General features: G+C 39.9%; 1 protein-coding gene across 4 annotated transcripts in view; it reads right to left on the bottom strand.

Annotated features, from left to right (window-relative positions):
* Positions 1 to 25524, bottom strand: part of MAML2 (mastermind like transcriptional coactivator 2) — a 368014-nt gene that overhangs the window by 280458 nt on the left and 62032 nt on the right. The window contains exon 1 of one of the 4 annotated variants that reach the window (XM_073020503.1): positions 1 to 25524. This exon is cut by the window's right edge and continues 17113 nt beyond it. The exons of the other annotated variants lie outside the window; for them this stretch is intronic. The gene's annotated coding sequence lies outside the window, so the exon portion shown is untranslated. 4 annotated transcript variants of the gene reach the window in all.

Genomic DNA, 25524 nt, shown 5'->3' on the forward strand with positions numbered 1-25524 from the left:
CTTGTAAAAATACAGTTTTCAGCAGACCAAATATAGGCACAATGTTTCTGTGATCCCAACTTTTGCATTCAGCATTTTGAGAGGTTTTTCTGTGGGAAAGCATTTCCAATTTTATAGCAGAGTTGTAGAAAAATGTTGCAACTTATATAAACTTTGTTTTATTGCCAAATTTCCTGTAGCCCATCCACTCCATGAAGCAAGAGATAACTGGTTTGCATCATCTTTTTAAAATCACAGCTCTGGAGCTGCACTATTGGAACACTCTCTTGTCACCCTGCAACCGATCCTTTCATACTTCTTTCTCCTCCATTGGACTGTAAGTTCTTGAAAGTGGGAATCTTCTGACTCCAATTTTTTAATACTGAGCACAGTGCTGGCACAGTATATGAACTCACTATATCTTGTTACTATAAATGAATAAACAAAATGCATAGGCATGTTAGGCATTTAGTAAATACACGTCAAATTGAATCTTTGATACGTGACTTGGAATTACTTCCCTTTCAAGGTATTTGTTCAGTGAGCATAACTGTAGAGTCCACAGTCTAAGAAAGTCTTCATTATAGAGGAAAACTAAAAAAGAACCCTTGGCTTTTCAAGACAAGATACCTTGATGGCAACCCCCTTTTTATCATGCGCATATTTCATGCACAAGGACAACTTAAAACTTGAAATGAAAAAAAAAAACCAAAAACCTCTATAATATTTCTTGGCTCACCAGTGTTGCCGATTTCTGGTATTCTCTCTTTAATGTGTATCCTGGGGGTGATGGGAAGAAGAGGAGAGACAAGAAGGACAACTAGTAACAGAAAGGAAAAGAATGAATTGGGAAGAGGAGCAAAGAGGACGGTGAGGACTGGAATAACAAATATAAAGAATAAAGTCTGATTCCTTTCTATTTCCTGCAGTCTCTCATTGCTCCTGTGTCTGATAAAAGTGCCTACAGATTTGCTTACTTGATCCTAATTTTATGGCCTGTTCAAATATTAAAACTTCTTTTTAAATAAATTAATTTGAAACTAAATGCCTTTAGTTTTTACAATGATAGGTTTGTGGCTTTTGACACCTTTTGGTCCTATTCATCAAAATCATTTGCAAAGTCCAAAGTAGAGCAGAGTAGCTTTAACAACACCCATGGGGGATGAATAGAATACATTTTCATATTTACCGAAAGTGAAACTTATAAGCATATATTATCTTCTGCCTACCTTGTAAATGTCCCATGTTTTCATTTACATATTGTACCAATTAATATTTCTTGGTACTAATCAGAGTGGAATCCAATCCTGACATGGGAGAAAACTACGACCAAAAACATTAGCAACAAGAAAAAAATGTTTGTTTCAAGTATGTGGATTATATTTTCTAGGGCCTTAAAAAAAGAATGAAACTGAAAGAGGCAGCTTGAAGAAGCTTACACGTGTTTAAAACCCACATCCTGTTGTTATCCACTGCCCTGGCACAGAGGAGCTGGGAGGTGAACGTCCTCATTAGGGCCCCTATTAGCTGTGATTTGCAATGGCCTTCTCCAAAGAAGAAAATCACATTCACCCACTGGACAATGGCCCAGGTATCACCATTGATGGGAATCATATATGGAGTAAACATCTAAGCTCAAGAATACAGTGGTCTAAGCCAGTGGGCTTAGAAGTTGCAAGATCCTCCATGCTTCATTCCAGCCACTATCAGCAGATTCTAAATCACCCATGAGTAGAGGCGCCCATCTGCCTAAGGCATAAACGAAATTATAACAACAGTGAGTGAGCCAATGGGAGTCAGCCAGTAAGACTATGAGCAGCATGATGTACTCAGACTTTTGTTCCTTTTTTATTTATTTGGTTAAAATACATGTGTTTTTGCTTCAGGCAGATGTTGGTATCCCAGCCTTTTATGCAGGAAGCTGTAGAAGGGAGAGGACTTTCTGGGTGGGAGCAACTTACTGTGGAGGCCAAATGGCATTTTTTGTAGGCCCCGAGATTTTGTAAGAAAACTCTAATTCTGTTCAGAACTCTTTCAAAGGGTGAAGACAAACTTAACAACTTTATACTATAATAAAAATAATTACAGAGTATTGCTTTAAACTTGTATCTTGACGTTCCTCCTTTAGGTTACTCTGCTTAACAACCACAGACTCTTCCTAATGGCTTATCTGCCTTTCTTTTCAATTTTCTAAGTGAAGGCCAGCCCCCTTCAAGATGTTCTACCAACTCAGTCCTGTTCTCTCCAGATGTGTTTTCTTTTTCTTTTTCTTCTTCTGAAAAGCATGTGTTGATAGACTACGGGGAACAGACCAAGAATTATTTTTTAGCCAGTATTTTCCCCTTGCAACTGTAAGTCAGCCTTCCTCAGAAGGAAAGGTGGGACAAGTGATTCTAATGTGCTTCGCTCCAATGCTTCCATCTCAATAACCCTTAGAAGTGAAAACTGTGGAAAGTGAAGTGAAAAACTTCTCTCCATCTGGAAGCATTTATACAGAGAGGTGTCTTTAGCTTAGTTGTTTGTCTAGAATTTCCATTTATGAACCGACTTGCTTTTCTCCTGTGGGTATGCTGAAGAAAACTGTTTGCAAAATCCATTGTATGCAATAATCCAGAGGCTCCTTCAAACTCAATCAGGCTGGAAAGGCTAAACATGACTCATAGGATTCCTTCAACAAACACAAAGTCAGTCAGAAGTCAAGGAGAGACTCGTCTCGATGTGGACCAGCTTACCTAGCAAGTCAGGGAATTGTCATCAAACCAGTTTCCGGCTTGCAAGACCTTGACTCCTTTCAGTAAAGGTGTCAGTTCTTCTTTTTTCTGAACAATCTCAATGTGAATGACAGGGCCTGACTCTAGCGGAAGGTGTCTTTAATCTTTTTATGGTTCAGTATAAAGGTTACCTTCAGAAAAGCCTTGGGATATGCTTTCAAGATACCTACCTGTGATTTTTTTTTTTTTTTAAACATCAGTATGTCCTGTTCTGATTCAATCATTGTTCTTTCAAACAGGCTGGAAGGAAAGGTTCTTGGACATCCACAGAGAAAACTTATTCAATAAAATATTTTATAATCCTAGGAACACCTGTGCCACCTTCCTAAGGGCTAGTCAGTTCAAGGACTTCTTAAAAATGAAGGTTGGACTGTGCAAATGCCTGAGTGTGTGGGAGTGGAGTCACTCTGTGTGGTGCTGGGGGATGGGGTGGGAGGAAGCAAAGTGGCAGAATCTAGAAGGATGGTGGTACAGCAGAAGAAGAAAGAAGAATGTCTGAATCTGGAGTGGCCCCATGAGACCCAGTCAGTACTCAGGTGACACTGTAATAACAGGAGTTCCTTCTAAAACCAAGAGAGCAGCAGACACTCTATCATGTCACACCCTTCTCAACTGTCTTATCCCTTGGCCGTCTCCTTTTTAGAAGCTAAAACAATACATTTTTTTCTTCAGCGTCTCTTGTTCTTGGAATGGAGGTGCAGCATAGTTCCGGCCAATAAGATGGACATCTGATAGGAGAGGGGTGTGCTTTTTGGGACACTTTCAGCTTTTCTGATAAAAGGAACACCTGGGCTGCCCTCACTCCTTCCTCTAGCCTACCAATGTGATACCTGGAGTTTAAGACTATGAGAGAAAAGCCAAGAGAATCACAGACAAATTGACCCTGAGCCATGATATTATTGAGTCACAAAACTAATACCCATAATGATCTATATCAAGAAATATTGTAGTGTGTGTGTGGGGAGGGAATCCCTATTCGTAATCACTTTATTTCTTACACAGTTAGTTTTCTGTTATTTACAGGCAAAAAAAAAAAAAAAATTCATAATTGATTCAGCAGAGGAGGCAGATCAAATGAGTAGCTATGTACTCTTAAAAAGGTTTTTTTTGGCTGGGTGCGGTGGTTCATGCCTGTAATCCCAGCACTTTGGGAGGCCGAGGCGGGCAGATCACGAGGTCAGTAGATCAAGACCATCTTGGCTAACAAGGTGAAACCCTGTCTCTACTAAAAAAACAAAAAATTACCAGGGCGTGGTGTTGGGCGCCTGCAGTCCCAGCTATTCGGGAGGCTGAGGCAGGAGAATGGTGTGAACCTGGGAGGCGGAGCTTGTAGTGAGCCGAGATCGCACCACTGCACTCCAGCCTGGGCAACAGACAACAGAGTGAGACGCCGTCTCAAAAAACAAAGAAAAAATAAGTTGTTTTTTCTTGTTTGTTTGTTTGTTTTTATTTTGAGGAGAACATAGCTTTGAAAAACCTGAGTGAAACTAAATATTCTTCTAAGGGTAAAACCAATATAGCATATCATGGAGCCTCATAATTTATTTCAAATTTTATGCCTGAAACAACTTACCATCATTACTCTACGCTATGGTTTGAATGACTCCAAAACTCCTGTTGGAACTTAATCTCCATTCTGGCAGTATTGACAGGTGGCGACTTTAAGAGGTGATTGGATCATGAAGGCTCTGTCCTCATAAATGGATTAATCCATTCATGGATTAATGGGTTATGATGGGAGGGGAACTGGAGGCTTTATAAAAGGAAGAGAGACCTGAGCGAGCACATTAGCACGCTCAGCCCCCTCTGCCACGTGATGCCCTGTGCCACAGAATCCCCACCACCAAGAAGGCTATCAACAGATGCAGCCCCTCAGCCTTGGACCTCTCAGCCTTCATAACTGTAAGAAATAAATTCCTTTTCTTTATAAATTACCCAGTTTTGGGTGTTTTGTTATAAACAAAAAAAAACAAACTAAGACACTCCATCCAGTGGTTCATGAGATTTATTGAGATGAAAGACAAGACGTATTCTATAGCTATAACCATAGAATTGCTTTTGTTAATGATATTTATGTTTATACGAGCCTATAACTTTATTTTCCTATATGATCCGAAGGTATCATCTAATGGGGTTCTTGGCTTACCCCAAGTCCCTCTGCTAATATTGGAGACTTTAGAGACTTTTGAAAGGAACACAACATAATAAATGGAAAGAGCAAAATATCTTGCCTGGTCCCTAGCTAGTAGCATGATATTGTGCAAATTACTTCAAATACCTGAGTTCCATATTATTCATCTATAAAATAATGAAGCGTTCAATTTGGTAACTATTTCAATGTTATTGTCTAAACTGTTTGATTATAAACAACCGAGTTACCTAACTACAGACAATTTTATAATTATTTTTTCACCAGTATGTATTATGTTAGATTTCTAATATATCACCATGAATGAATATTTAAATTCTAAAATTTGTATTTGATTGGGTCAGAATTCCTAAAATCAATGGCATTCTCTGACTCAAAGAGTTATTTCCCTCCTGGCTCATTATTCTCTATATTAATGTTTTTAAAAGATGGCCTGAAGTCCCTGCATCTTTTTGGGTCCCAACCAACATCTACTGAATTTGAGTATTTGAGGATGGAACCCAGAAATCCGTATTTTTCACAAGCATTCTGGGACATTCTGACATGTACTAAAGTTTGAGGACCACTAATCTGGAAATAGGTATCACTGAGACATTGGAAGATTAAAAATTGTGTACAGTTTTTATGATAAATGAAGACAGAGTTCAGGCACAGATTCAGTTTTTTACTTCTCCAAATGTGCTGATTTAAGGTCATTTATAATGTTCTCATAGATTAATTTGACCCTCAATTAGCATTATTTATTGCATAAATAAAATTCACAAAATCAAAGTGAAAATAATTCTCCCAGGATTTTGATTACTGCTCATTTTGTTTCCTCTTGTTTTTCCTTCCAGTCACCATTTATTCTTATTTTTAAAATTTAATTTTCTTTTTTTTGAGACAGAGTCTCGCTCTTTCGCCCAGGCTGGAGTGCAGTGGTGCAATCTCGGCTCACTGCAACCTCCACCTCCCAGGTTCACGCCATTCTTATGTCTCAGCCTCCCGAGTAGCTGGGACTACAGGCGCCCGCCACCACGCCCAGCTAATTTTTTTTTTTTTATTTTTACTAGAGATGGGGTTTCACCATGTTAACCAGGATGGTCTCGATCTCCTGACCTTGTGATCTGCCCCCTCGGCCTCCCAAAGTGCTGGGATAATTTAATCCATTTTTTAAATCCTTGTTTTAATGCTCTGTTTCATTTACTTCCCAAAGAATGGCAAGCTTATAGATAAATATGGCAAGTGCCATATTTGCCTGGTTTACTATAATCTCACCTTTCTGCACGTTCTGGCTTATTTTTAATCCTATCATCCATTAATAAAACCAAAGGAGTCATGTTTACTTTGCACCCATGTTTTTATCGATCTCTCTTTGGCTAGATTTGATAGTAATCATTATACTAATTGCTAATAGTAAACTGCTTCCCCAGGAGTTAAAAAAAAGTTCAGGAATTTCTACTCCAGTTTATTTTTGTTTTTTTTTTTTGTTTTTTTTTTTGAGATGGAGTCTCGCTCTTGCCCAGGCTGGAGTGCAAGTGGCGCAATCTCCTCCGCTCACTGCAAGCTCCGCCTCCCGGGTTCCCGCCATTCTCCTGCCTCAGCCTCCCGAGTAGCTGGGACTACAGGCGCCAGCCACCACGCTCGGCTAGTTTTTTGTATTTTTAGTAGAGACGGGGTTTCACCGAATTAGCCAGGATGGTCTCGATCTCCTGACCTCGTGATCCGCCCATCTCAGCCTCCCAAAGTGCTGGGATTACAGGCGTGAGCCACCGCACCCGGCCCTACTCCAGTTTATACAGTTGATTAGGTTGAGAACAGCACGGCATTGTAATATCTATATAAACAATGCATTTCTCAAGAGTAATTTGCTCACCATAGCATTTGGTATACTATCACCTCTTTAATCAATTGTGATTTATTCAACTTTTCTTTTATTACAAACTAGTCAAAATATTCTCCAAAATGTCATGTCCAATTCAGGTATGTTTTGAATACACTGCCTGTTGCTGTTAAAAGCAGAACTGAGATCTGTAAGAGAGACCAACGTTGTTTGCTAATGTTTCAAAGCCATTTCAAAGGCAAGATAACTTGGAATAAACAGACTGAATCAAAAAAGGTTAAAGCTATTACAATTCCAACAATTTAACAACAATATTAGTCATTGTTATTTCACAATAATATGTTCAGCATTTCTAAAGTGTTTCTCAATCAGAAAATGTTCATGTATCTTACAAAATTTTAAACTACTGATGAGTCATACATAGCACCTTAAAAGGAAGTCTGGTGTCCATTGTGAAAGATAAGGATTTAAGCGGCAGATGATCTCCCACTGATGACATACATTTATCCAAAGGGCAAGCTAAGATAGTTCTGAAAGAAAGGAAAGGTGAAATGGGATCCTGATCTTTTATATAATACATCCTCTAGCCACAAGGGAAATTCCTTTTGAGTCTGTACTTGGGCTCAACAGGTATGGAGGGGGCACTGGTGGGACCACAATGACCCCTTTGAATGGTCAAAGTGGTTGATATCATTAAAAGAGCACCCAATTTGGAGTCAGGAGACCTGAATGTATGTTTCCCAATCCTTATTTATTATTTGTGTAGCCTTGTGCATGTCACGATCTTCCTGGGCCTGTCTGTGCCTTTATAAAAGATCTTTAGCATTTGTATATTAAAAGACCTCCTTAGGGGGATTCTGTGAGGGAAAATTAAGGAAATATATAGAAATCACTCTGAAATAAATGTTGGTTATAGTTATAATTCAAATAAGAGCCAGATCACCTCTTTAGATCCTAAAAGCTAAGTATGGCCTAGAGTGCCAGAGTGTCTCTTGTTTGGGCTATTGTTCTACGTTTGCCCACAATTATCTCAGCAACTATTCATCCCCAAGTAACCTAGCTGGGGAAGTCTAGCCCAATGCAGAGGTTACAGGTCCGTAACTTTTGTAAAGCCCCCTCACAAACTAAGATGTCAGCTGCTGCCAAGTAAGTTACAAAGTATGGAACACATCCATGTGTTCATTTTTTATAAGGCCCAGACCCCCATTCAGTTTAGTATCTGGAAATCCTGACTTTTGCATGCTGCTGGAGAAAAAATTATCTCCAAACCAATTCCTACCTCTGGCAGGAATGTGCACTGGAACAGATTGAGGCAAAAATAACTCATTTGAACACAATATGCAACAGTGTTTACAAATATGTTTTAGGGCTGGACTTGAGTTCTGATTGTTAACATGTCCTGTTTTGTGCCACCCACTCAAAAATGTGTCCTATTAGGAGTCAGGTTCTATTCTTGACCCTCTTAGTCACGCTGGGCAAGGCATTTCCATTTTCCTTAAGCTTTATTTTAACCATCTTGGCATCTCTCCTCAACCACTCTACCATACTGGTTTCAAGTTATATCTTCTAAGCTAATAAAGGAGGGTCCACAAATTAAGCATTACGAATTGTACTAACCACTATACTGAAGTAGGAGTCATGACCCCAAACCACTTCTTAAAATGTTCCTGTAATGAAAATGTTGAAAGGAGTACAAATCATTGCTTCAAATACTCTAAAAACTAGTTACCACACAGCATATCTTATTTCTGCATAGGAAACTTACTTAGTTTTGCAAAAACACATTTAACACCCTAGATATGCTTTTCTTCTGCTATAAGCCCACTACATCCTACGAGGAGAAGAGTTTGAAGAGCAAGACCCTCTGGCTTTCAGAAGTTGGCAGACGGTCAGGAATTACCAATACTGAGGCTGTAACATTAACTTAAAGAAATCAAGCCACTTCAAATTGTTATATAACTAAAACATGCTATTTACTCTTTGTGCACAAATACATAGTGTCAGCTGACTTTAATTAGGAATGTGGTAGAGACAGCTACAGAGAACAAGCTACAGAAGAGGCCAGGCAATTGCCAGTACAAGCAGGTACGACGCAAAGCATTTCTCTCTGTGAAAATGGACAGAAAAGTGGTTGGCTTTAGTGTAGGGAAGATGAGGGGAGAGTTGGCAGAGGCAGAAAATGTGACGGAAAAACAACAGAGTTATTTTCCCCATGAATTACTCCTGCAAGTTGTGTAACCTTTCAAGTGAATAACTAGAATATGGCTTATGATGTAACTGAACAGTACAGAAGTCTGCACAAAGTCCTGTTCAAAAGAGAAGGAACACAACCACTGGTGAAAGACAGCTTAGCAGGTGAAGACTGTGTCCCTCTGAAACTGAAGTGCTGGGAAGGGAAGAATTGTTCCTTTAAATAATATGGAAGAGGGGAAGGGAAGTGCTGGGTAGAGGAAGGCATGGTCTCTGGCTAGGACCCCACCCCCACGGACCTAGGTGAGGACAGGCATTTTTGTTTTCCTGCCCGAACGTTGCATTTCCCAAGACCACCCACGCTCCCATCCTGTGCCTATATAAACGGGAGACCCTAGCAAGGCAGAGACAGAAGTGGTTGGAAGTGGAGAGGATCACATTGGCAGAGGAACATACAAGCGGCTAGATGTTGAGGGCAACACACCAGCAGGCACCAGCAGGCCACTGAGGGGCAAAACGAAACAGAGTTTGGCTGGGCAGTTGGAGGAGCGCACGGCTGCCAAGCGGCCCAGCTTCCGGGGGAAACCATCTCCCTATGGCTCCCCCATCTGCTGAGAGCTTCTTCCACTCAATAAAATCTTGCACTCATTCTCCAAGCCCAGGTATGATCTGATTCTGCCGCTGCACCAAAGCAAGCACCCCAGGATACAGAAAGTCCTCTGTCCTTGCCACAAGGTAGAGGGTGTAATTGAGCTAGTTAACACAAGCTGCCTTCAGAGGGCTACACTAAAAGAGCACACTGTGACACATACCTACTGGGGCTTCAGAAACTGTAAACATTCACCCCCAGACACTGCCCTGGGGTTGGAGCCCCACAGCCTGCCCGTATGTATGCTCCCCTAGAGGTCTGAGCAGCAGGGCACTGAAGAAGCCAGTCACTTCCCCATCCTACACCCTGCGAGGGGGACAAGGGAACTTTTCCCATTTCACCTCCTCTGTCAGTACTAAGCTGGTCTGTATGAGGACGGCAATCTTTGAAAAACAACATATTGGCCTGGCTTGGTGGCTCACACCTGTAATCCCAGCACTTTGGGAGGCCCAGGTGGGCAGATCACGAGGTCAGGAGATTGAGACCATCCTGGCCTAACACAGTGAAACCCTGTCTCTACTAAAAATACATAAAAATTAGCTGGGTGTGGAGGCGGGCGCCTGTAGTCCCAGCTCCTCCGGAGGCTGAGGCAGGAGAATGGCGTGAACCCGGGAGGCAGAGCTTGCAGTGAGCCAAGATCATGCCACTGCACTCCAGCCTGGGCGACAGAGCGAGGCTCCGTCTCAAAAATAAAAATAAAAAAAGAAAAAAGAAAAACAACATATTGGTGAGATTCTGAGCTTCACTGACAAAGTGAAATTGACTACATCTCTAACTGATTAACTATATCTCAATTTCAAATACTGCCCTGACCACAAAGGTACAATCTAAATATGAACTGACATATTAAGACCTAGGTGCTTAAATGGTAGGATGTACTTATTCTAGGCTTCCTGTGCTATGACAGGCTTTTACTCTTATGTGGTTAGGTATGTTTCCAGGGACATGCCTCAGTGAATATCACACATGGAAATGTGGTTAATAGTGAGCCCCTTCTGTGATGGAATTATTATTCAAGGTATATAAATTTATAAATATGTGAGGCTTAATAAAGCATAACCTTATTGAAAAGTAAATCTCCCATTGAGCAAATCATACATTATTTCACATAATAGGTCCACAGATATTTTTAAGAGAGTGAATGAAAGGCCATGTAGCCCGCTGAGGAAGAGTATGTTCCCAATGTATAGTTTTATATATGTGTAAAACCTTCAAGAAAATAAAGCAGATTCCCTTGCAGAGGTAGCAAAATTGTCAGCTACTTGGACTTTCAGGGAAAATACACAGTATTTGAAGAAAACAATGGAAAACAATAGTGGAGTCAGTGCCAAGCTGATGAGTAAAGTACAGAAACACATTCTAATGGAGATGAGCTGGTTTAAATAAGCCCTAAGACAATCAAAAAATTATGTCTCCACTAAACGAAATTTCTATCCCACATATTAAGACTGTGACACAAATAGACAAAAGAGAGGAAATATATGATTATAGATGCTTAATTCGGCCAACACAAACACAGCATATCCATTTCAACACTGTGTGGAATTATTCAGCTTCTAGCTAGGGGAAAAAAGCATCAGGAAAAACAAAAACACACACAAAAAATCCTTTCCTACAGTTCCCTCAAGGCAACCAGAAAGTGAAACTTAATTAAACAAGTGAAATGTAATTACCTACTGCTTACCGCACATGGTGCTGATTTTCACTTCACATTCTAGGTTCATTATTAACAGACCGGTGCTGCCCAGCGGTACGAACAAAAGTTCTATATTGGGGTAACCATTGGCAGGGAGCAAGAGAAGCAAAGTGCTACCTGTTCTGGCCTCCCTACAGGGGCTCAATTCCTCCAGTCACTAGTTTCAGCTAGTCACACTTCAGGCTGGGACTGTGAGTAGATTCTAATTATGGAAGGGCTGTCCCTCAAGCATGGTGGGAGGTAACCCCACTCTCTGGGGGAAGCTGAATCTGAATCTGGGGGTTTTTACACTTCTCAGGACCTCACTATGGTTGCTCACTCAGCCCACTTGCTATTTTCATGCACTGTTTAGAACAACTCAGCAGTTTCTTTTATAGGAAGAGGCATTTGACATATGGCACCTGTTGAAACCATTTGAAATGTGATTTCATCATGACTCTGGAAACATGGAGATGGCTTTCTTTTGTTGACAGGTACATACATTCAGAACTAGTAGGATGCCATCTCTGCTCTCTATCATTTCATTTTATTATGAAGTTTGATGCTATAATGGTATTTGGATATCTTTATTTAACTTTGTATTTCCCTTTCTACCATAGCATCTTTAAGCATACATCTTAAAAAGTAGGCTGGATGCAGTGACTCATACCTATAGTCCCAGCACTTTGGAAGGCTGAGGAGGGAGAGTCACTTGAGTCCAGGAGTTCGAGAGCAGCCTGGGCAACATAGCAAGACCCTGGTCTTGACAAAAAAATAAAATAAAAAATTTTTAATTAGCCAGGTGTCGTGGTGTACTCCTGTAGTCCTAGCTACTCCAGAGGCTGAAGTGAGAGGATGGCTTGAGCCCAGGAGTTTGAGGTTATAGTGAGTTATGATCACACCACTCTAGACTGGTGAGAGAGGGAGACCTTGTCTCAAAACAAAAAAGTAAGTAACTATGTTTTCTACCTATGTGGCTTCCAAGCAACAAACATTTGAAAAATCAAAAACCCTACTTACAAGGAAGATTGGTATATGATATGGTTTGGCTGTGTCCCCACCCAAATTGCATCTTGAATTGCAGTTCCCCAAATTCCCATGTGTCATGGGAGGAACCCGGTGGGAGGTAATTGAATCATGGGGGTGAGTCTTTCCTATACTGTTCTTGTGATAGTTAATAAGTCTCACCAGATCTGATGGTTTTGTAAAGGGGAGGTCCCCTGCACATGATCTCTTGTCTGCTGCCATGTAAGATGTGACTTTGCTCCTCATTTGCCTTCTGCCATGACTGTGAGGCCTCCCTCACTATGTAGAACTGTGAGTCAATTAAAACTCTTCCTTTATAAATTACTCAGTCTTGAGTATGTCTTTATTAGTAGCAAGAGAAGAGACTAATACAGTATATAAACCAAGCAAACGTGAAATTGCTCCAATAAATGCATATTTGGATTAGAATAAATATCTAAAACTGAGAAACATACTCAGAAAGTTATGAATCAATATAATGTTGGCATCATAATCCACTTCATTCATATACCATGGAAATGACTTGGTTATTTTTATTGGAACTGCTAGAGAGAATCAAATATGCACAGACTTTTGAGAAATTTCAAGTTGCCTGTTATTGAAGATGATTAAGATGGATGACTTCATGGTGGGCATATTGCATCAGGTAAGGGATTGAACTAGGTTTCCTTTCAGTTCTTTTCCAAAGTGTCTATGGTTCTGTGAATCTGGTGAGATTTCTGTGGTAGGAGGTCACATGAATCATCATTGTAGGTATATGCTTCAGCTCTCTGTTCAGCCTAAATAGCTATTGTATGTTATCTTTCTAAGAAGGTATTAATGTGACTGTTACTGAAGGGACCAGGGCTATTTTCTTCTGTTTCCTTCCACTCACTTTGGCATGTCCTAGTAAGTATATATAATCCATTAAAAACCTCTTGTTGCTTTATTTTTTGAGGTACATTCTTTTTATTTTGGTGGGGGGTGGATGGAGTCTTGCTCTGTCGCAAGCCCGGAGTGCAGTGGCACAATCTCAGCTCACTGCAACCTCTGCCTCCTGGGTTCAAGTGAGTCTATGCCTCAGCCTCCTGAGTAACTGGGATTACAGGTCCACGCCACTACACTCAGCTAAGTTTTGTATTTTTAGTAGAGATGGGGTTTCACCATGTTGGCCAGACTGGCCTCAAACTCCTGACCTCAAGCGACCTGCATGCCTTAGCTTCCCAAAGTGCTGGGATTACAGGTGTGAGCCTCCGTGCCCGGCCTCGAGGTGCGTTCTTCATTTGGCTTCCAGGGTGTCCTCCTTCCTCACTTGCCACTCCTTCCAGTACCCTCTGGGAGTTTCTCCCTATCTCCTTGACCTCTAAATGTTGGGAGCCCCAGAGCTCAGAAACCTCTCATTAAATCTCATGGCTTTAAATATTTAAATTAGTGTAGCACTGATGACTGACAAATTTATGTCTTTAACCCACACATCTCCCGTGAACTCCAGTCATATACATAAATGATATCTCCTTAGATGGCTAAGACTTGACATCCAAAACCGAGCTCTTGATCTATTCCTCAAAACTCAATCCTCCCCAGTTTTCTTATTCTTAGTAAAGAGCAACCCATCCTTGTAGTTGCTCCAGTAAAAAGACTTGGCATCTAGGTTGGTTACTCTTTTTTTAAACCTTACATCCTATGCACTAAAATTGCTGTTGTCTCTACCAGATATGCAGTATCCAACAAATGCCACCACTTCTAACACTAGCAGTCTGTTCTAAGACGCCACCATTTCTTTTTTTTTTTTTGAGATGGAGTCTCGCTTTGTCACCCAGGCTGGAGTGCAGTGGCGTGATCTTGGCTCACTGTAACCTTTGCCTCCTGGGTTTAAGCGATTGTCCTGACTCAGCCTCCTGAGTAGCTGGGATTACAGACACGTGCCACCATGCCTGTTTTTTGTTTTTTGTTTTTTTTTGTATTTTTAGTAGAGACGGGGTTTCACCATGTTGGTCAGGCTGGTCTTGAACTCCTGACCTCGTGATCCACCTGCCTTGGCCTCCAAAAGTGCTGGGGTTACAGGCATGAGCCACCACATCCAGCCACCATTTCTTATTGATACAATTCCTATATAATCTCCTTAAAATTTCCACCCTTTCTCCTCCTTTCAGTCTTTTTAAAATACAACAGCGAGAATGAACCACTGAATGCCTAAGTCAGATTATGCCACTTCTCTGCTTAAAACCCTCCAGTACCTTCCTGTGATAGTTAATATTAACTGTTAATCTGACTGGATTGAAAGATGCAAAAGTATTGTTCCTGGGTGGCTGTGAGGGTGTTGCCAAAGGAGATTAACATTTGAGTCAGTGGATTGGGAGAGGCAGACTCAACCTCAATGTGAGTGGGTACCATCTAATCAGCTGCCAGTGTGGCTAGAATAAAGCAGACAGAAGACGCTAGAAAGAGGAGACTTGCTGAGTCTTCTGGTCTCTATCTTTCTACCGTGCTGGATGCTTCCTGCCCTCGAACATCAGACTCCAAATTCTTCAGCTCTTGGACTCTCCGACTTACACCAGTGGTTTGCCAGGGGCTCTCATGCCTTTGGCCACAGACTGAAGGCTGCACTGTTGGCTTCCTTACCTTTGAGGTTCAGGACTTGGACTGGCTTCCTTGTTCCTCAGCTTGTAGGCAACCTATTTGTGGGACTTCATCTTGTGATCCTGTGAGTCAATTATCCTAATAAACTCTCCTTCATGTATACATATATCCTATTAGTTCTGTCCCTTTAGAGAACCATGACTAACACAGATTTTGGTATCAGGAGTGGGAACGAGTTAAGGCTGTGAGTGACTGTTGGAAGGGTGTGATTGTGTTTTGAAATGTGAGGACATGAGATTTAGGAGGGGCCAGGACTGGAATGATATAGTTTGGCTGTGTCCCTACCCAAATCTCATCTTGAGTTGTAGTTCCCATAATCCCCACTTGTCATGGGAGGGACCCAGTGGGAGGTAACTGAATCATGGGAGCAGTTACCTCCATGCTGTTCTCATGATAGTGAGCGAGTTCTCATGAGATCTGGTGGTTTTATAAGGGGCTTTTCCCCCCACTTTGCTCTGCACTTCTCCTTGCTGCCGCCATGTGAAGCAAGATGTGTTTGCTTCCCCTTCCACCATGATTGTTAAGTTTCCTGAGGTCTCCCCAGTCCTGCTCAACTGTGAGTCAATTAAACCTCTTCCTTTATAAATTACCCAATCTCAGGTATGTCTTTATTAGTAGCATGAGAACAGACTAATAAACTTCCCATCTAACTCATAACAAAAACTGAGATCTTTTCAGTGGTCTACAAAGCCCTATGCAACGTGCCTCCAAGACCGCATTACTTCTTCGATATCAATTCCCATTTCTCTCTCCTTCGCTTACTGCTCTGGCCATATGGACCACCTTGTTATTCCTAGAGCATTCCAGGGATGCTCCTGTCTCAGAATGTTTGCACTTTTTGTTCAGCCTGCCTAAGAATGCTCTTTCCCCTGATGTCTGCTTGGCACTATCCTACACCTCCTTCAGGTCCTTGCTCAAATGCCACCTTCTCAGTGAGGCTTCTATAACCTTCCTATTTAAAACTGACTCCTTTCTCTGACTTATTTTATACCACAACACTTGCCACCATCCAACGTCCTATGCATTGTACTTGTGTTGTGTTTTGTTTTCTTTGCTAATATGTAAGCTCCATGAGAACAGAAATTTTTGTTTGCTCAACATGTGCCTACTACAGTACCTGGCATATAGTAGGACTCAATAAATATCTGAGTAGATAACATTTAAATATGCTTAAATTTCAATTGTTACATATCTTGAAACCTCTTGGTTTACATGCCTCTTCCAGGTTAAGGGCTTCTGTGATCTCGCAAGAGGCATCCACCTTACCAGGGTCAAATTTTTCAGACATTTTTCACATATAAATGGTCAACTGCCTGAACCTAAAAAGTTTTTAGAAAACAGGACATATTATGAGTGGGAAACAAACAAACAAAAACCAACATGTATTTAAATACCTTCCAAGAAAATCTCAGAAGCAACCCACCAGATTTAGATACTATGTACTTGGCTATGTTGTTTTGCAAAGGCTGGAAACATAAGGAAGTTCTGGAAGTCAGCAAACACCAGTATTTGGCCTTAAAATGATTTAACACACACAAAAATGGCACTGTGCCTTTGGAGACCTGGAATGCAGCATTACAGGTTTTCTCCAAAACAGCTTCATTTACTTAACATTACTCTGACCCTTTAACTTCTAACTTGCTGTACAATTAAGCTATTTAAGCCTTCGACTTAGTGCTCTTTGTGCTACAATCTGGGTCTAAAGTGAAGCAAAAACAACCCTACACCTTTCTGTTTTGCTTAAGTTTATTCTGTCCCATGAAGAGGTTTACATATGCAAATTTTAGCACCACATCTGTTTAGCACGCAGTTGTAAGGCTGAGACTATTTCTATTTTACTTTTTCATTCCATAAACATTTATTCAGCCCTTACTATATGTGTTTCAGGCACAGAGAATCAGAATTCTTTTTCTTGCCTGTTTCAATGCAAAAAGTTCCTACGTAATGCTGATCACATTAAAGTTTGTTACCATGGAAACAAGAGGACAGTCACAATCGGAACTGGCATCAAGTTGCATTGAAAGTAAGGTACTGCTTCTGACAGCAATGAAAAAACAATCTGAATTCTGTACTGTTTATAAATCAAGGCAATAATCTTGTCTGTTTCGCACAGCCTTTCTTGTTTCCCCATAAATGTTGTAAATGACTTTTGGAAAAATAGTTTATCTCTTGAAAAGTATTTTTTTTTAAGTTCAAATCAGATTAAAAGGAACACAATTTACTGGGCTTCACCAATATTTGACCCGGGAAAAATTAGGCTACCCCAATATAGTAATTTCATGCAAATGAAGTAATTTGCTGTCATATGTTTAAACAAATGGTTGTTAATTTTGGAACTTTTTTTCTTGTTTTGTAGCTTTCATCCCTATCCTTCTGTTTATCTTCTCATATTTTTTCTTTCTATTGCAAGTTATTCTCCATAGTGCTAAAAGGAAAAAAGAAAGCAAACATCATTGGAAATATGGATAAGGGACCTGAGTTAGAGTCCAGATTAGTCTATGTAGTAGTTACACGATTTAGGGCAAGCTGTTTTATGACTGTGGGACTCAGTTTTTTCATCTGCAAAATGGGGGTGATACTCCTTAAATTATTGAAGTTTAAATAAGATAATTTGTAGGATGCCTGGTACATAACAAGTAAGGAGATAACCAGTCTCCATATCAAATTCGTGATATAAGGCAAGATGCTTGCCTTTCCCAGGCCCTCATTTTTCATATACCAAATGGAGATTTAAAACTTTTCATTTACTAAACTCTTTGGATTGTTACAGGGGTTAAATACTTATTTTCACATTTTTGCAACATGTAATTCCCATTCATTATAAGGTAGTATCATCCTGTTATCCTGTCTCCTTTCTTTGCTGCAGTCTCTCTTGGTATTTTCATTCATTCCTAGTTCATTTTCTTGTTTCTTTTCTTTTTTTTTTTTGAGACGGAGTCTCACTCTGTTGCCCAGGCTGGAGTGCAGTGGCACCATCTTGGCTCACTGCAAGCTCCACCTCCCGAGTTCACGCCATTCTCTTGCCTCAGCCTCCCTAGTAGCTGGGACTACAGGTGACTGCCACCACGACCGGCTAATTTTTTTGTACTTTTAGTAGAGACAGGTTTCACTGGTTAGCCAGGATGGTCTGGATATCCTGACCTCGTCATCCGCCTGCCTCGGCCTCCCGAATTGCTGGGATTACAGGCGTGAGCCACCGCGCCCGGCCCCTACTTTTATAAAGGATTTTTCATCTTTTTCTTTAGAGACATCTTTACACATCTCTTTCTCTCTACTATAGGTTTCCTGTTGTTATATATTTGTTTCTCTGTTATTAACTACAGACTATTTCTTTTATTTGTCCTATTCCTTATGAATTATGTAGTTATTTCTATTGTGAAAACTTTAAAAACCAGAAATATTAAATTAGGTATTAATATGTTTAATTATAGGTTTAGTTAAACCTATTAATTAACTATTACTAATGAAAAGGCTAGCAATGTGGAATTGCATTGGAAAAATAAAACACAATTTGAAACATGCTGCTTATGAGCTATAGCATATATGTCTAGCTCTTTTATATCTGAATTAAATATTTAATTTGGAAGAAAATGCATTCTTTTTGCAAATATTCACATATTGCTAAAAGATCTAAGAAGAAAATAAATATCACCTGAATCTAATACCCTAGAGATCACTACTATAGTTTGATGAACTTGTCATGAATCTCAATGTATATATGTGCATATTAGATGTGTATAATTTCACATAAATGGGCTCATTTATACATATTTTAAAGTCTACTTATTCACTTAATTTATTGTTACACTAATTCCATGTTAATGTATATGTATTGTATGTCAATTTTAATGGTTGCATAATATTCCATTGTATAGATGTATCATGATATATTTAATCCCTATGGGTAGACGTTTAGGTTACTTGCCCCTTTCTGCTATAATAAAAATGCTGCAGAGAATAACCATTGTGCCCAGATCCCTTTAGAATAATGGCTAAAAATATAATTGATGAATGAGTTCTTAAAACATATCCTAACTTTTGCATTTTCTTCTTTATCCAAACACTAAGGAATTTTTCTTTCTCTTTTTTTTTTTTTTTTTTTTTGAGACAGAGTCTTGCTCTGTCACCCAGGCTGGAGTGCAGTGGCGCAATCTTGGCTCACTGTAAGCTCTGCCTCCCAGGTTCACACCATTCTCCTGCCTCAGCCTCCCAAGTAGCTGGGATTACAGGTGCCCGCCACCACACCTAATTTTTGATTTTTAGTAGAGACGGGGTTTCACTGTGTTAGCCAGGATGGTCTCGATCTCCTGACCTCGTGATCCATCCGCCTCGGCCTCCCAAAGTGCTGAGATTACAGGAGTGAGCCATGGTACCCAGCTAAAATTTTTCTTCTTTTTGTACAACTCAGACCATGTGACAACTTAAAGCGAAATTCAACATCAATGCTGTTGTAGGTAAAACTCTCTGAAGCAGGACACTTGAGAAGTGTAGAAGACTTTGTTTTTCCATTAATTTTCCCTGAGTTAAACATTCCTGCCATAGAAATAATAGCACATATAAAAATATTTCCTTATCCTACAAATCAATAAAAATAAAGAATCTTCAGCTGGTGTCTATGTCTGCTTTAACTAACTATCTAATTATATCTATTATAATTAGCCATATCATCAATGTCATTAGCTCATTAGCTCCTCATTATGGGTAAGAGCTAAATATTTTAACCCATAGAAGGTCCTACTTCCAACCTCCAGGAATTTACATTCCTTCAGCAAGAGGGTTTTAGAATGACTGGAAAATGTCTAGCATGGTGAATAGGTTAAGAATGTTCAAGCCAGGAAGATAACAGGGAAATCAGTTTTCCCTCACTTGCTTGTGCCTGAGGGGATTTTGCTATCTCCTGTCCATGAAAATAGGTGCAGAATCTATAATTCTTAAGAAAGGAAAAAGGTAAAACAATATCAAAGCAGCTACCGGTTTCCTGGTCCATTCTCTATTTCTAGAGAAAGCAATAACTGACATAATAATATAATGTCAGAGACTTTTGTTTCCTTTTTCTCCTTCAAATTGATCCACTTTACTGAGAGGAAGGCTATGCACATTCACTCTTGCTGACTTGATATCTCTGAACTGTGCTGTTACAGTCTCGCCATCTCTCTCTCTCAAAAAAGATGGTCTTCTGCCCATAGATAGTACAACAAGAACAATGTCTTACCCTTGTCAGTGCCCAACACATTCTAAACTTAATCCTAAAATCCCAAACAGCAAAGTCACAGAGGACCACATTTAAGGAAAGAAAAATCCTTGTCTATCTTTGAACAGTGCAGCTTCAAAAGCCGAGAGTGACACCTTAGTGTCATGCCAGCCTGTACTGACACCCATAGTTCCAAGGCCAAGTTTAGGCCAAAGAAGATTTTATAATTGAGGCAGAGTATAAGAACTAGCTTCTTGGATCCACATAGTTAAATGGATCTACACATTGAAATGGAAATGTCTGTGCCTTTAAAGCACCAATCAGGTCGAAGTGGCTTGCGAAAAGGCTACTAAAAAACAGAACAGGAAAAAAATATGGTTAGCTCCCCATTTTCATAATTATTTCTCCCATTTCCTCCTCTCCATAGCTTTTCAGACCAAAAAGCAAAAACAAAAACAAAATGCTTTCAATCCTTGCTCTGTGCAGTTATAGTGGAAACCTAAATCTGGATAGTACTGTGATAAATATTGTAAGATTTATACATTCATCCAACTGATATTTATCAAATGTTTAGCTCATATGTGCAAGGTACTATCTAAAGCCGAGTGCAGCAGGCCTCTGTATACAGAGCAGGATCCATGCTCTGTAAAAACTCACAGCATGAAAGATAAGCCAGCTCAGATAACTATGATACAAGGCAATATATTTAAAGTGTCAGTTCAGTGCCATACTCAGTATAAAAAAGAGAGGAATCACCCACAGAATGTGTTGAGAAAAGGCATGTAGAGGATACACCATTTTTACCAGGCCAGGTACTATAGCAAACTTAGGACTTCTGTATCTCAATTTTTTTTCTTTTATTGATACATAACATTTTACATCTTTATGGGATGCATGTGTGTGTTTGTTACATGCACAGAATGAGAGATGATCAAGTCAGGGTATTTGGGGTATCTATCACCTCAAGTATTTATCATTTGTATGTGGGGGTATCACTTCAAGTCTTCTATTACTTTGAAATATACAAAATATTGTTGCTAAGTACAGTCACTATATTCTACTATCAAATATTAGAACTTACTAAAATAATTTAAAATGGAATAAAAGATATCTTAGAATTAAATCCTGAAGTACTAATTTAGTATCCTGAAAAAGTTAATAAGGTAAACAAAATAAATGGCCTGGCACATAGTAGGTGCTCTAGAAATGCTAATGCCCTTCTGTGGGAAATTTTCTTTTTTTTTTTTTTTTTTGAGACGGAGTCTTGCTCTGTCGCCCAGGCTGGAGTGCAGTGGCGCGATCTCAGCTCACTGCAAGCTCCGCCTTCTGGGTTCACGCCATTCTCCTGCCTCAGCCTCCTGGGTAGCTGGGACTACAGGCGCCCGCCACCATGCCCGGCTACTTTTTTGTGTTTTTTAGTAGAGATGGGGTTTCAACGTGTTAGCCAGGATGGTCTAAATCTCCTGACCTCGTGATTGGCCCGCCTTGGCCTCCCAAAGTGCTGGGATTACAGGCCTGAGCCACGGCGCCTAGTTGTTTTTTTTTTTTTTTTTTTTTTTTTTTCCCCATTCTCCAGGGCAGTGATTCTCAAGCTAGAATGCACATCAGAATCATAAGGAGGACTTGTTAAAACAGAATGCTAAACCCCATCCCTAGTCTGCAATTCTGTAGATCTGGGGCATAGTCCAATAATTCGCACGTGTAAGGAGTTCCCTGGTGATGCTGCTGCTGCTGTTCTTGGAAGCACACCTTGAGAACCACTGCGGAGGGAATAGCTTAGGTGCTATGAGAATCTGATTCTGCGTTCATATTCCGTATCAGAGATAGCTCCTGGCTTTTCAATTGTGGTTTCTTTTTTTAATGTCTTACTAAGGGGAAAAAAAGGAACGCCGCTTTATATAAACCTGACCTTTTGGTAAGCCTGGGTAGTAACTTCCCATGTGGAGTAAATTAATCTCTTTCATGCATGCCTCGTGCTCTGGAAAAAGTAAAACAGATTGTGTTAGACAGTTACCAAGTACTTTTTCTGTTGGTGGTCACTGCCCTAAGCCTATCAGAACTGGTTTCTACCCTTAAGGGGCTTAAAATGTAGTAAGGCAGACATCCCAACAAATCAGACATTGGAGTTCATTCTGTGAAGTACTATGATGGATTATAAGACATTATGATCGATTGAGTATTATGAAGGGGTGAAGTAAACTCAAGCTGGCAATCCTAATGAGATTACTTATGATTCATTGAGTAGTGAAAGATGAATAGGAGTTTATTAAACAGAAACTGGAAGGGCTTTCTGGGCTAAGGGAACAGCATAGAGGCATCAAATACGCTTTGCCTTTCTAGGGTTGCCAGTAGTTTAATTCAGCAATGCCACATCACAAAGGTCTTTGTGTGCTTTGCTAATGAGTTTGAACTTTATCATAAAAGCATTTTACAAAGATCACACTGGCAGCTGCATTTTGGAAGGGATTTGCCTAGAGGTAGGATAACTGCTGGGGGTATGTCTATGGTAATAAAAGTGAGAAAATATGAGATCTGAAGGAGCTAACATTGTGGCAGTGGGTATAAAGCAGAAGGGAGGACTAGAAGAGATATTTAAGATGCAAACAATGTAGGAATTGGGTGATTATAGAACTGAAAAGTGAGAGGGAGGAATCCATGAGAACTCACATATTTCTGGTTAGGATAAAAGACTGATTCACTGACATGAAGACTACAAGAGGAAAAAACAGACTTGGAGTTGAAACCTCAGTTTAGGACACTGAAACTGAATAATGTATCATTGAAGTGGGAAGGCCATTAGGCAGTTGGATATGTAGGCTTAGAGCACAGGAGAAAGGTCTTAAAACCCTGGGCTTATGGGAGGTTACCACCGAGAGTGCATAGAGTGAGAAGATCCATTTTAAAGCTGATGATGAATCATATTTTCATTATAGGGAGAGAAGCAATGTTAGGGGTGTCTTCCCATTGCTGGAGTGGTCATTTGCAGTATGCAGTGCATAAACTCACAGGCTGTCTTTATGATGACCTTTTGTTCATTCTTACATTCAGTATACAGAAGAACAAAGGAAGTATTGTATGTCTTGCAAACTACAAGGCACTATGCAATATGTAAGGGAAGATACAGGAGAGCAAAGGAAGGAGAAAGAGGGTGACTAACAAGCTTTTCAGAGATTAGCCAAGAACTATTGTATTCAATCTAGGTCTCTCCTGTCCTCAATTTGACACTCTCCACTCCCCTGACATGTTTTGCATTAAAATATATTTTTCTTTTTATGAACATGTCATACCTATGGTTCACCTGTGTCCTTGCTAACCTACTGGTTTAGACAATCTGGAATTGGCAGCATGCATGACTGTAGAGCTTTAAAGCCACCCTCCTGAGAGAAGAGCAGCTGACTCATGTACCTCACCATGCAGATGAGGGTGTGTTATAACCCACAGTGTGTCTGTGTCCCTGGATGAACTGAGCACTTTATAATGGAGTTTTTCTGCATCTCAAAAAGAAGTCATAGATTAAATGGCACCTGTAAGAGCTCATTTCTCTATTTGAGTGAGTGCTTTATCAAAAAAATATTTTATTCCTGCTGCTTTACCATGGGGTCAATTCAAGTCTAAATGAATCTGGCATGTATAAAATATATTTATATATAACTCCATATAGAGATATAGCTCTACACAGCCATTAACAGACTCATACACAATCATTCTTTTATTCTAGGTGTGAACTGCTATGCTATTTCACCCAGTTCAAACACAGGTCATTGGCTTTCAAACTAATTTTGGAAAGCAGACACTGTGTAGTTGGTAGGTGGAGTAAAATGAAAACAGAAAAATTAATATGCATGGCAGTTTAACTAGCTGTGTATCTCTCATGGAAAGGAGGTAATACTCTAAAATTATTTACTCATTTATTTTTTTAAAAAAATAAGTCTTTAAAAGAAGGCAATGAATTGCCAGTAATTTCCCCACCTTAACTCATGGTAATTTGTTTCCTGCTGGGTGAAAACCCAGGGATCTTGAAACTGTTAATGAACTTTCTTTCTCTTGATCTGTACAATGTCAAATTCATTTCTTTTGTTCTTACTTCAGGTTTTACTATTCTGTTTTGTTTGTTCCATTTTTGTATTTTTTTTTTTCCTGAGGTCAGGGATGAGTCTATGGAAGCATGAAAATTTGTAGTTGAAAGGGATCTTAGAACATCAGCAAGATTGATGATAGATGGTCAAGTAGGTCTGGGATGGAACCCTCCCTAAGGCGAAAGACTCACTGCCTTACCCCACAGCTATTTCATTACTTACAAACTACCACACAATAGCCAGGGTACTGCCCTATTTGCAACATGAACTGGAACATTATTATATTGGGACATAATGATGAGTGGTAGCTAAAAATCCTTTCCCTCTGGTGTTGTTATTTGGTTAAATTGATTTACATAATGTTATTCTGTGATATAAACCTTTCTCATTTATCTCATATATATCCCATTTTAAGCAATAAGCTCCCAGAGGGGTAGGTACTTCATCTTTACTTCTGTACTCAAGTCTGTTGCATATATTTGATACAAAGTAAGAACAATGTATATGTATATCAGTTTAACTCTCAGATGAATGAACTAATAAAACTTGTAACAGTATTTTCCAATGTAGTGAGTACATTAAGCATCATTAATATTAAAATGCAAATTAACGCATTATTTGCAACTTTTCAAATCATGTGTACTTAAGAATTTTCTTTTAAAATATATCAAAAGGCTGAACATTTAACATGATTATCGCAAAAAGTATAGGTATGGGGGTAATATTCCAAATATTTAACAGCCCAGAAGAACATGGGAGCTGTAATTCCCACAAATCACCATGTGAAGGTAATTCCAGGGAAGAGTCAGTCAACAGAGGATAGCCACTGATGGAAGGGAAATGGGGTCTGGTAGCAGGTGGTGGATGGATCACTAAACGTTTGTCCAAGAGAGTGCTAGTATTGCTGCTAGGGGTGAATATTTCTGTTGGGGTCCAGGTCTGCTCTGGCTGGGGAGGTGTGGGGAAGCAAGCAGGAATGGGGCTGCAAAAGGCTGGCTAGGGTAGCCCACAGTGGTATCTGCCCAGGAATCCCTGGGGTCTGGGCAGGGTAGTAGGAGGTACTGGTTGAGGGAAAAGGAATAATAGTTTTTTTCCATGTTTATCAGCTGAGTTAGCAGCCCTGGTTTTGAGAAATATTAAAATATGCCTCTGACTTTGAGGGATATCAATAAGTTTTGCAAAGAAGTAGAGGGGGATCGCCAGTTTAAGACTTACTGATCAGTATGGGCAACATGGCAAAACCCCATCTCTACAAAAAAATAAAAAATTTGCTGGATGTGGCAGCATGCACCTGTAAACCCAGCTATTCAGGAGGCAGAAGTGGGAGGATCACTGGAGCCAGGGAGGTAAAAGCTACACTGGGCTCTGACTGTGTCA

This window comes from Chlorocebus sabaeus, chromosome 1 (genome assembly GCF_047675955.1).
Source record: "Chlorocebus sabaeus isolate Y175 chromosome 1, mChlSab1.0.hap1, whole genome shotgun sequence".
NCBI classification, from domain to species: Eukaryota; Metazoa; Chordata; class Mammalia; order Primates; family Cercopithecidae; genus Chlorocebus; species Chlorocebus sabaeus.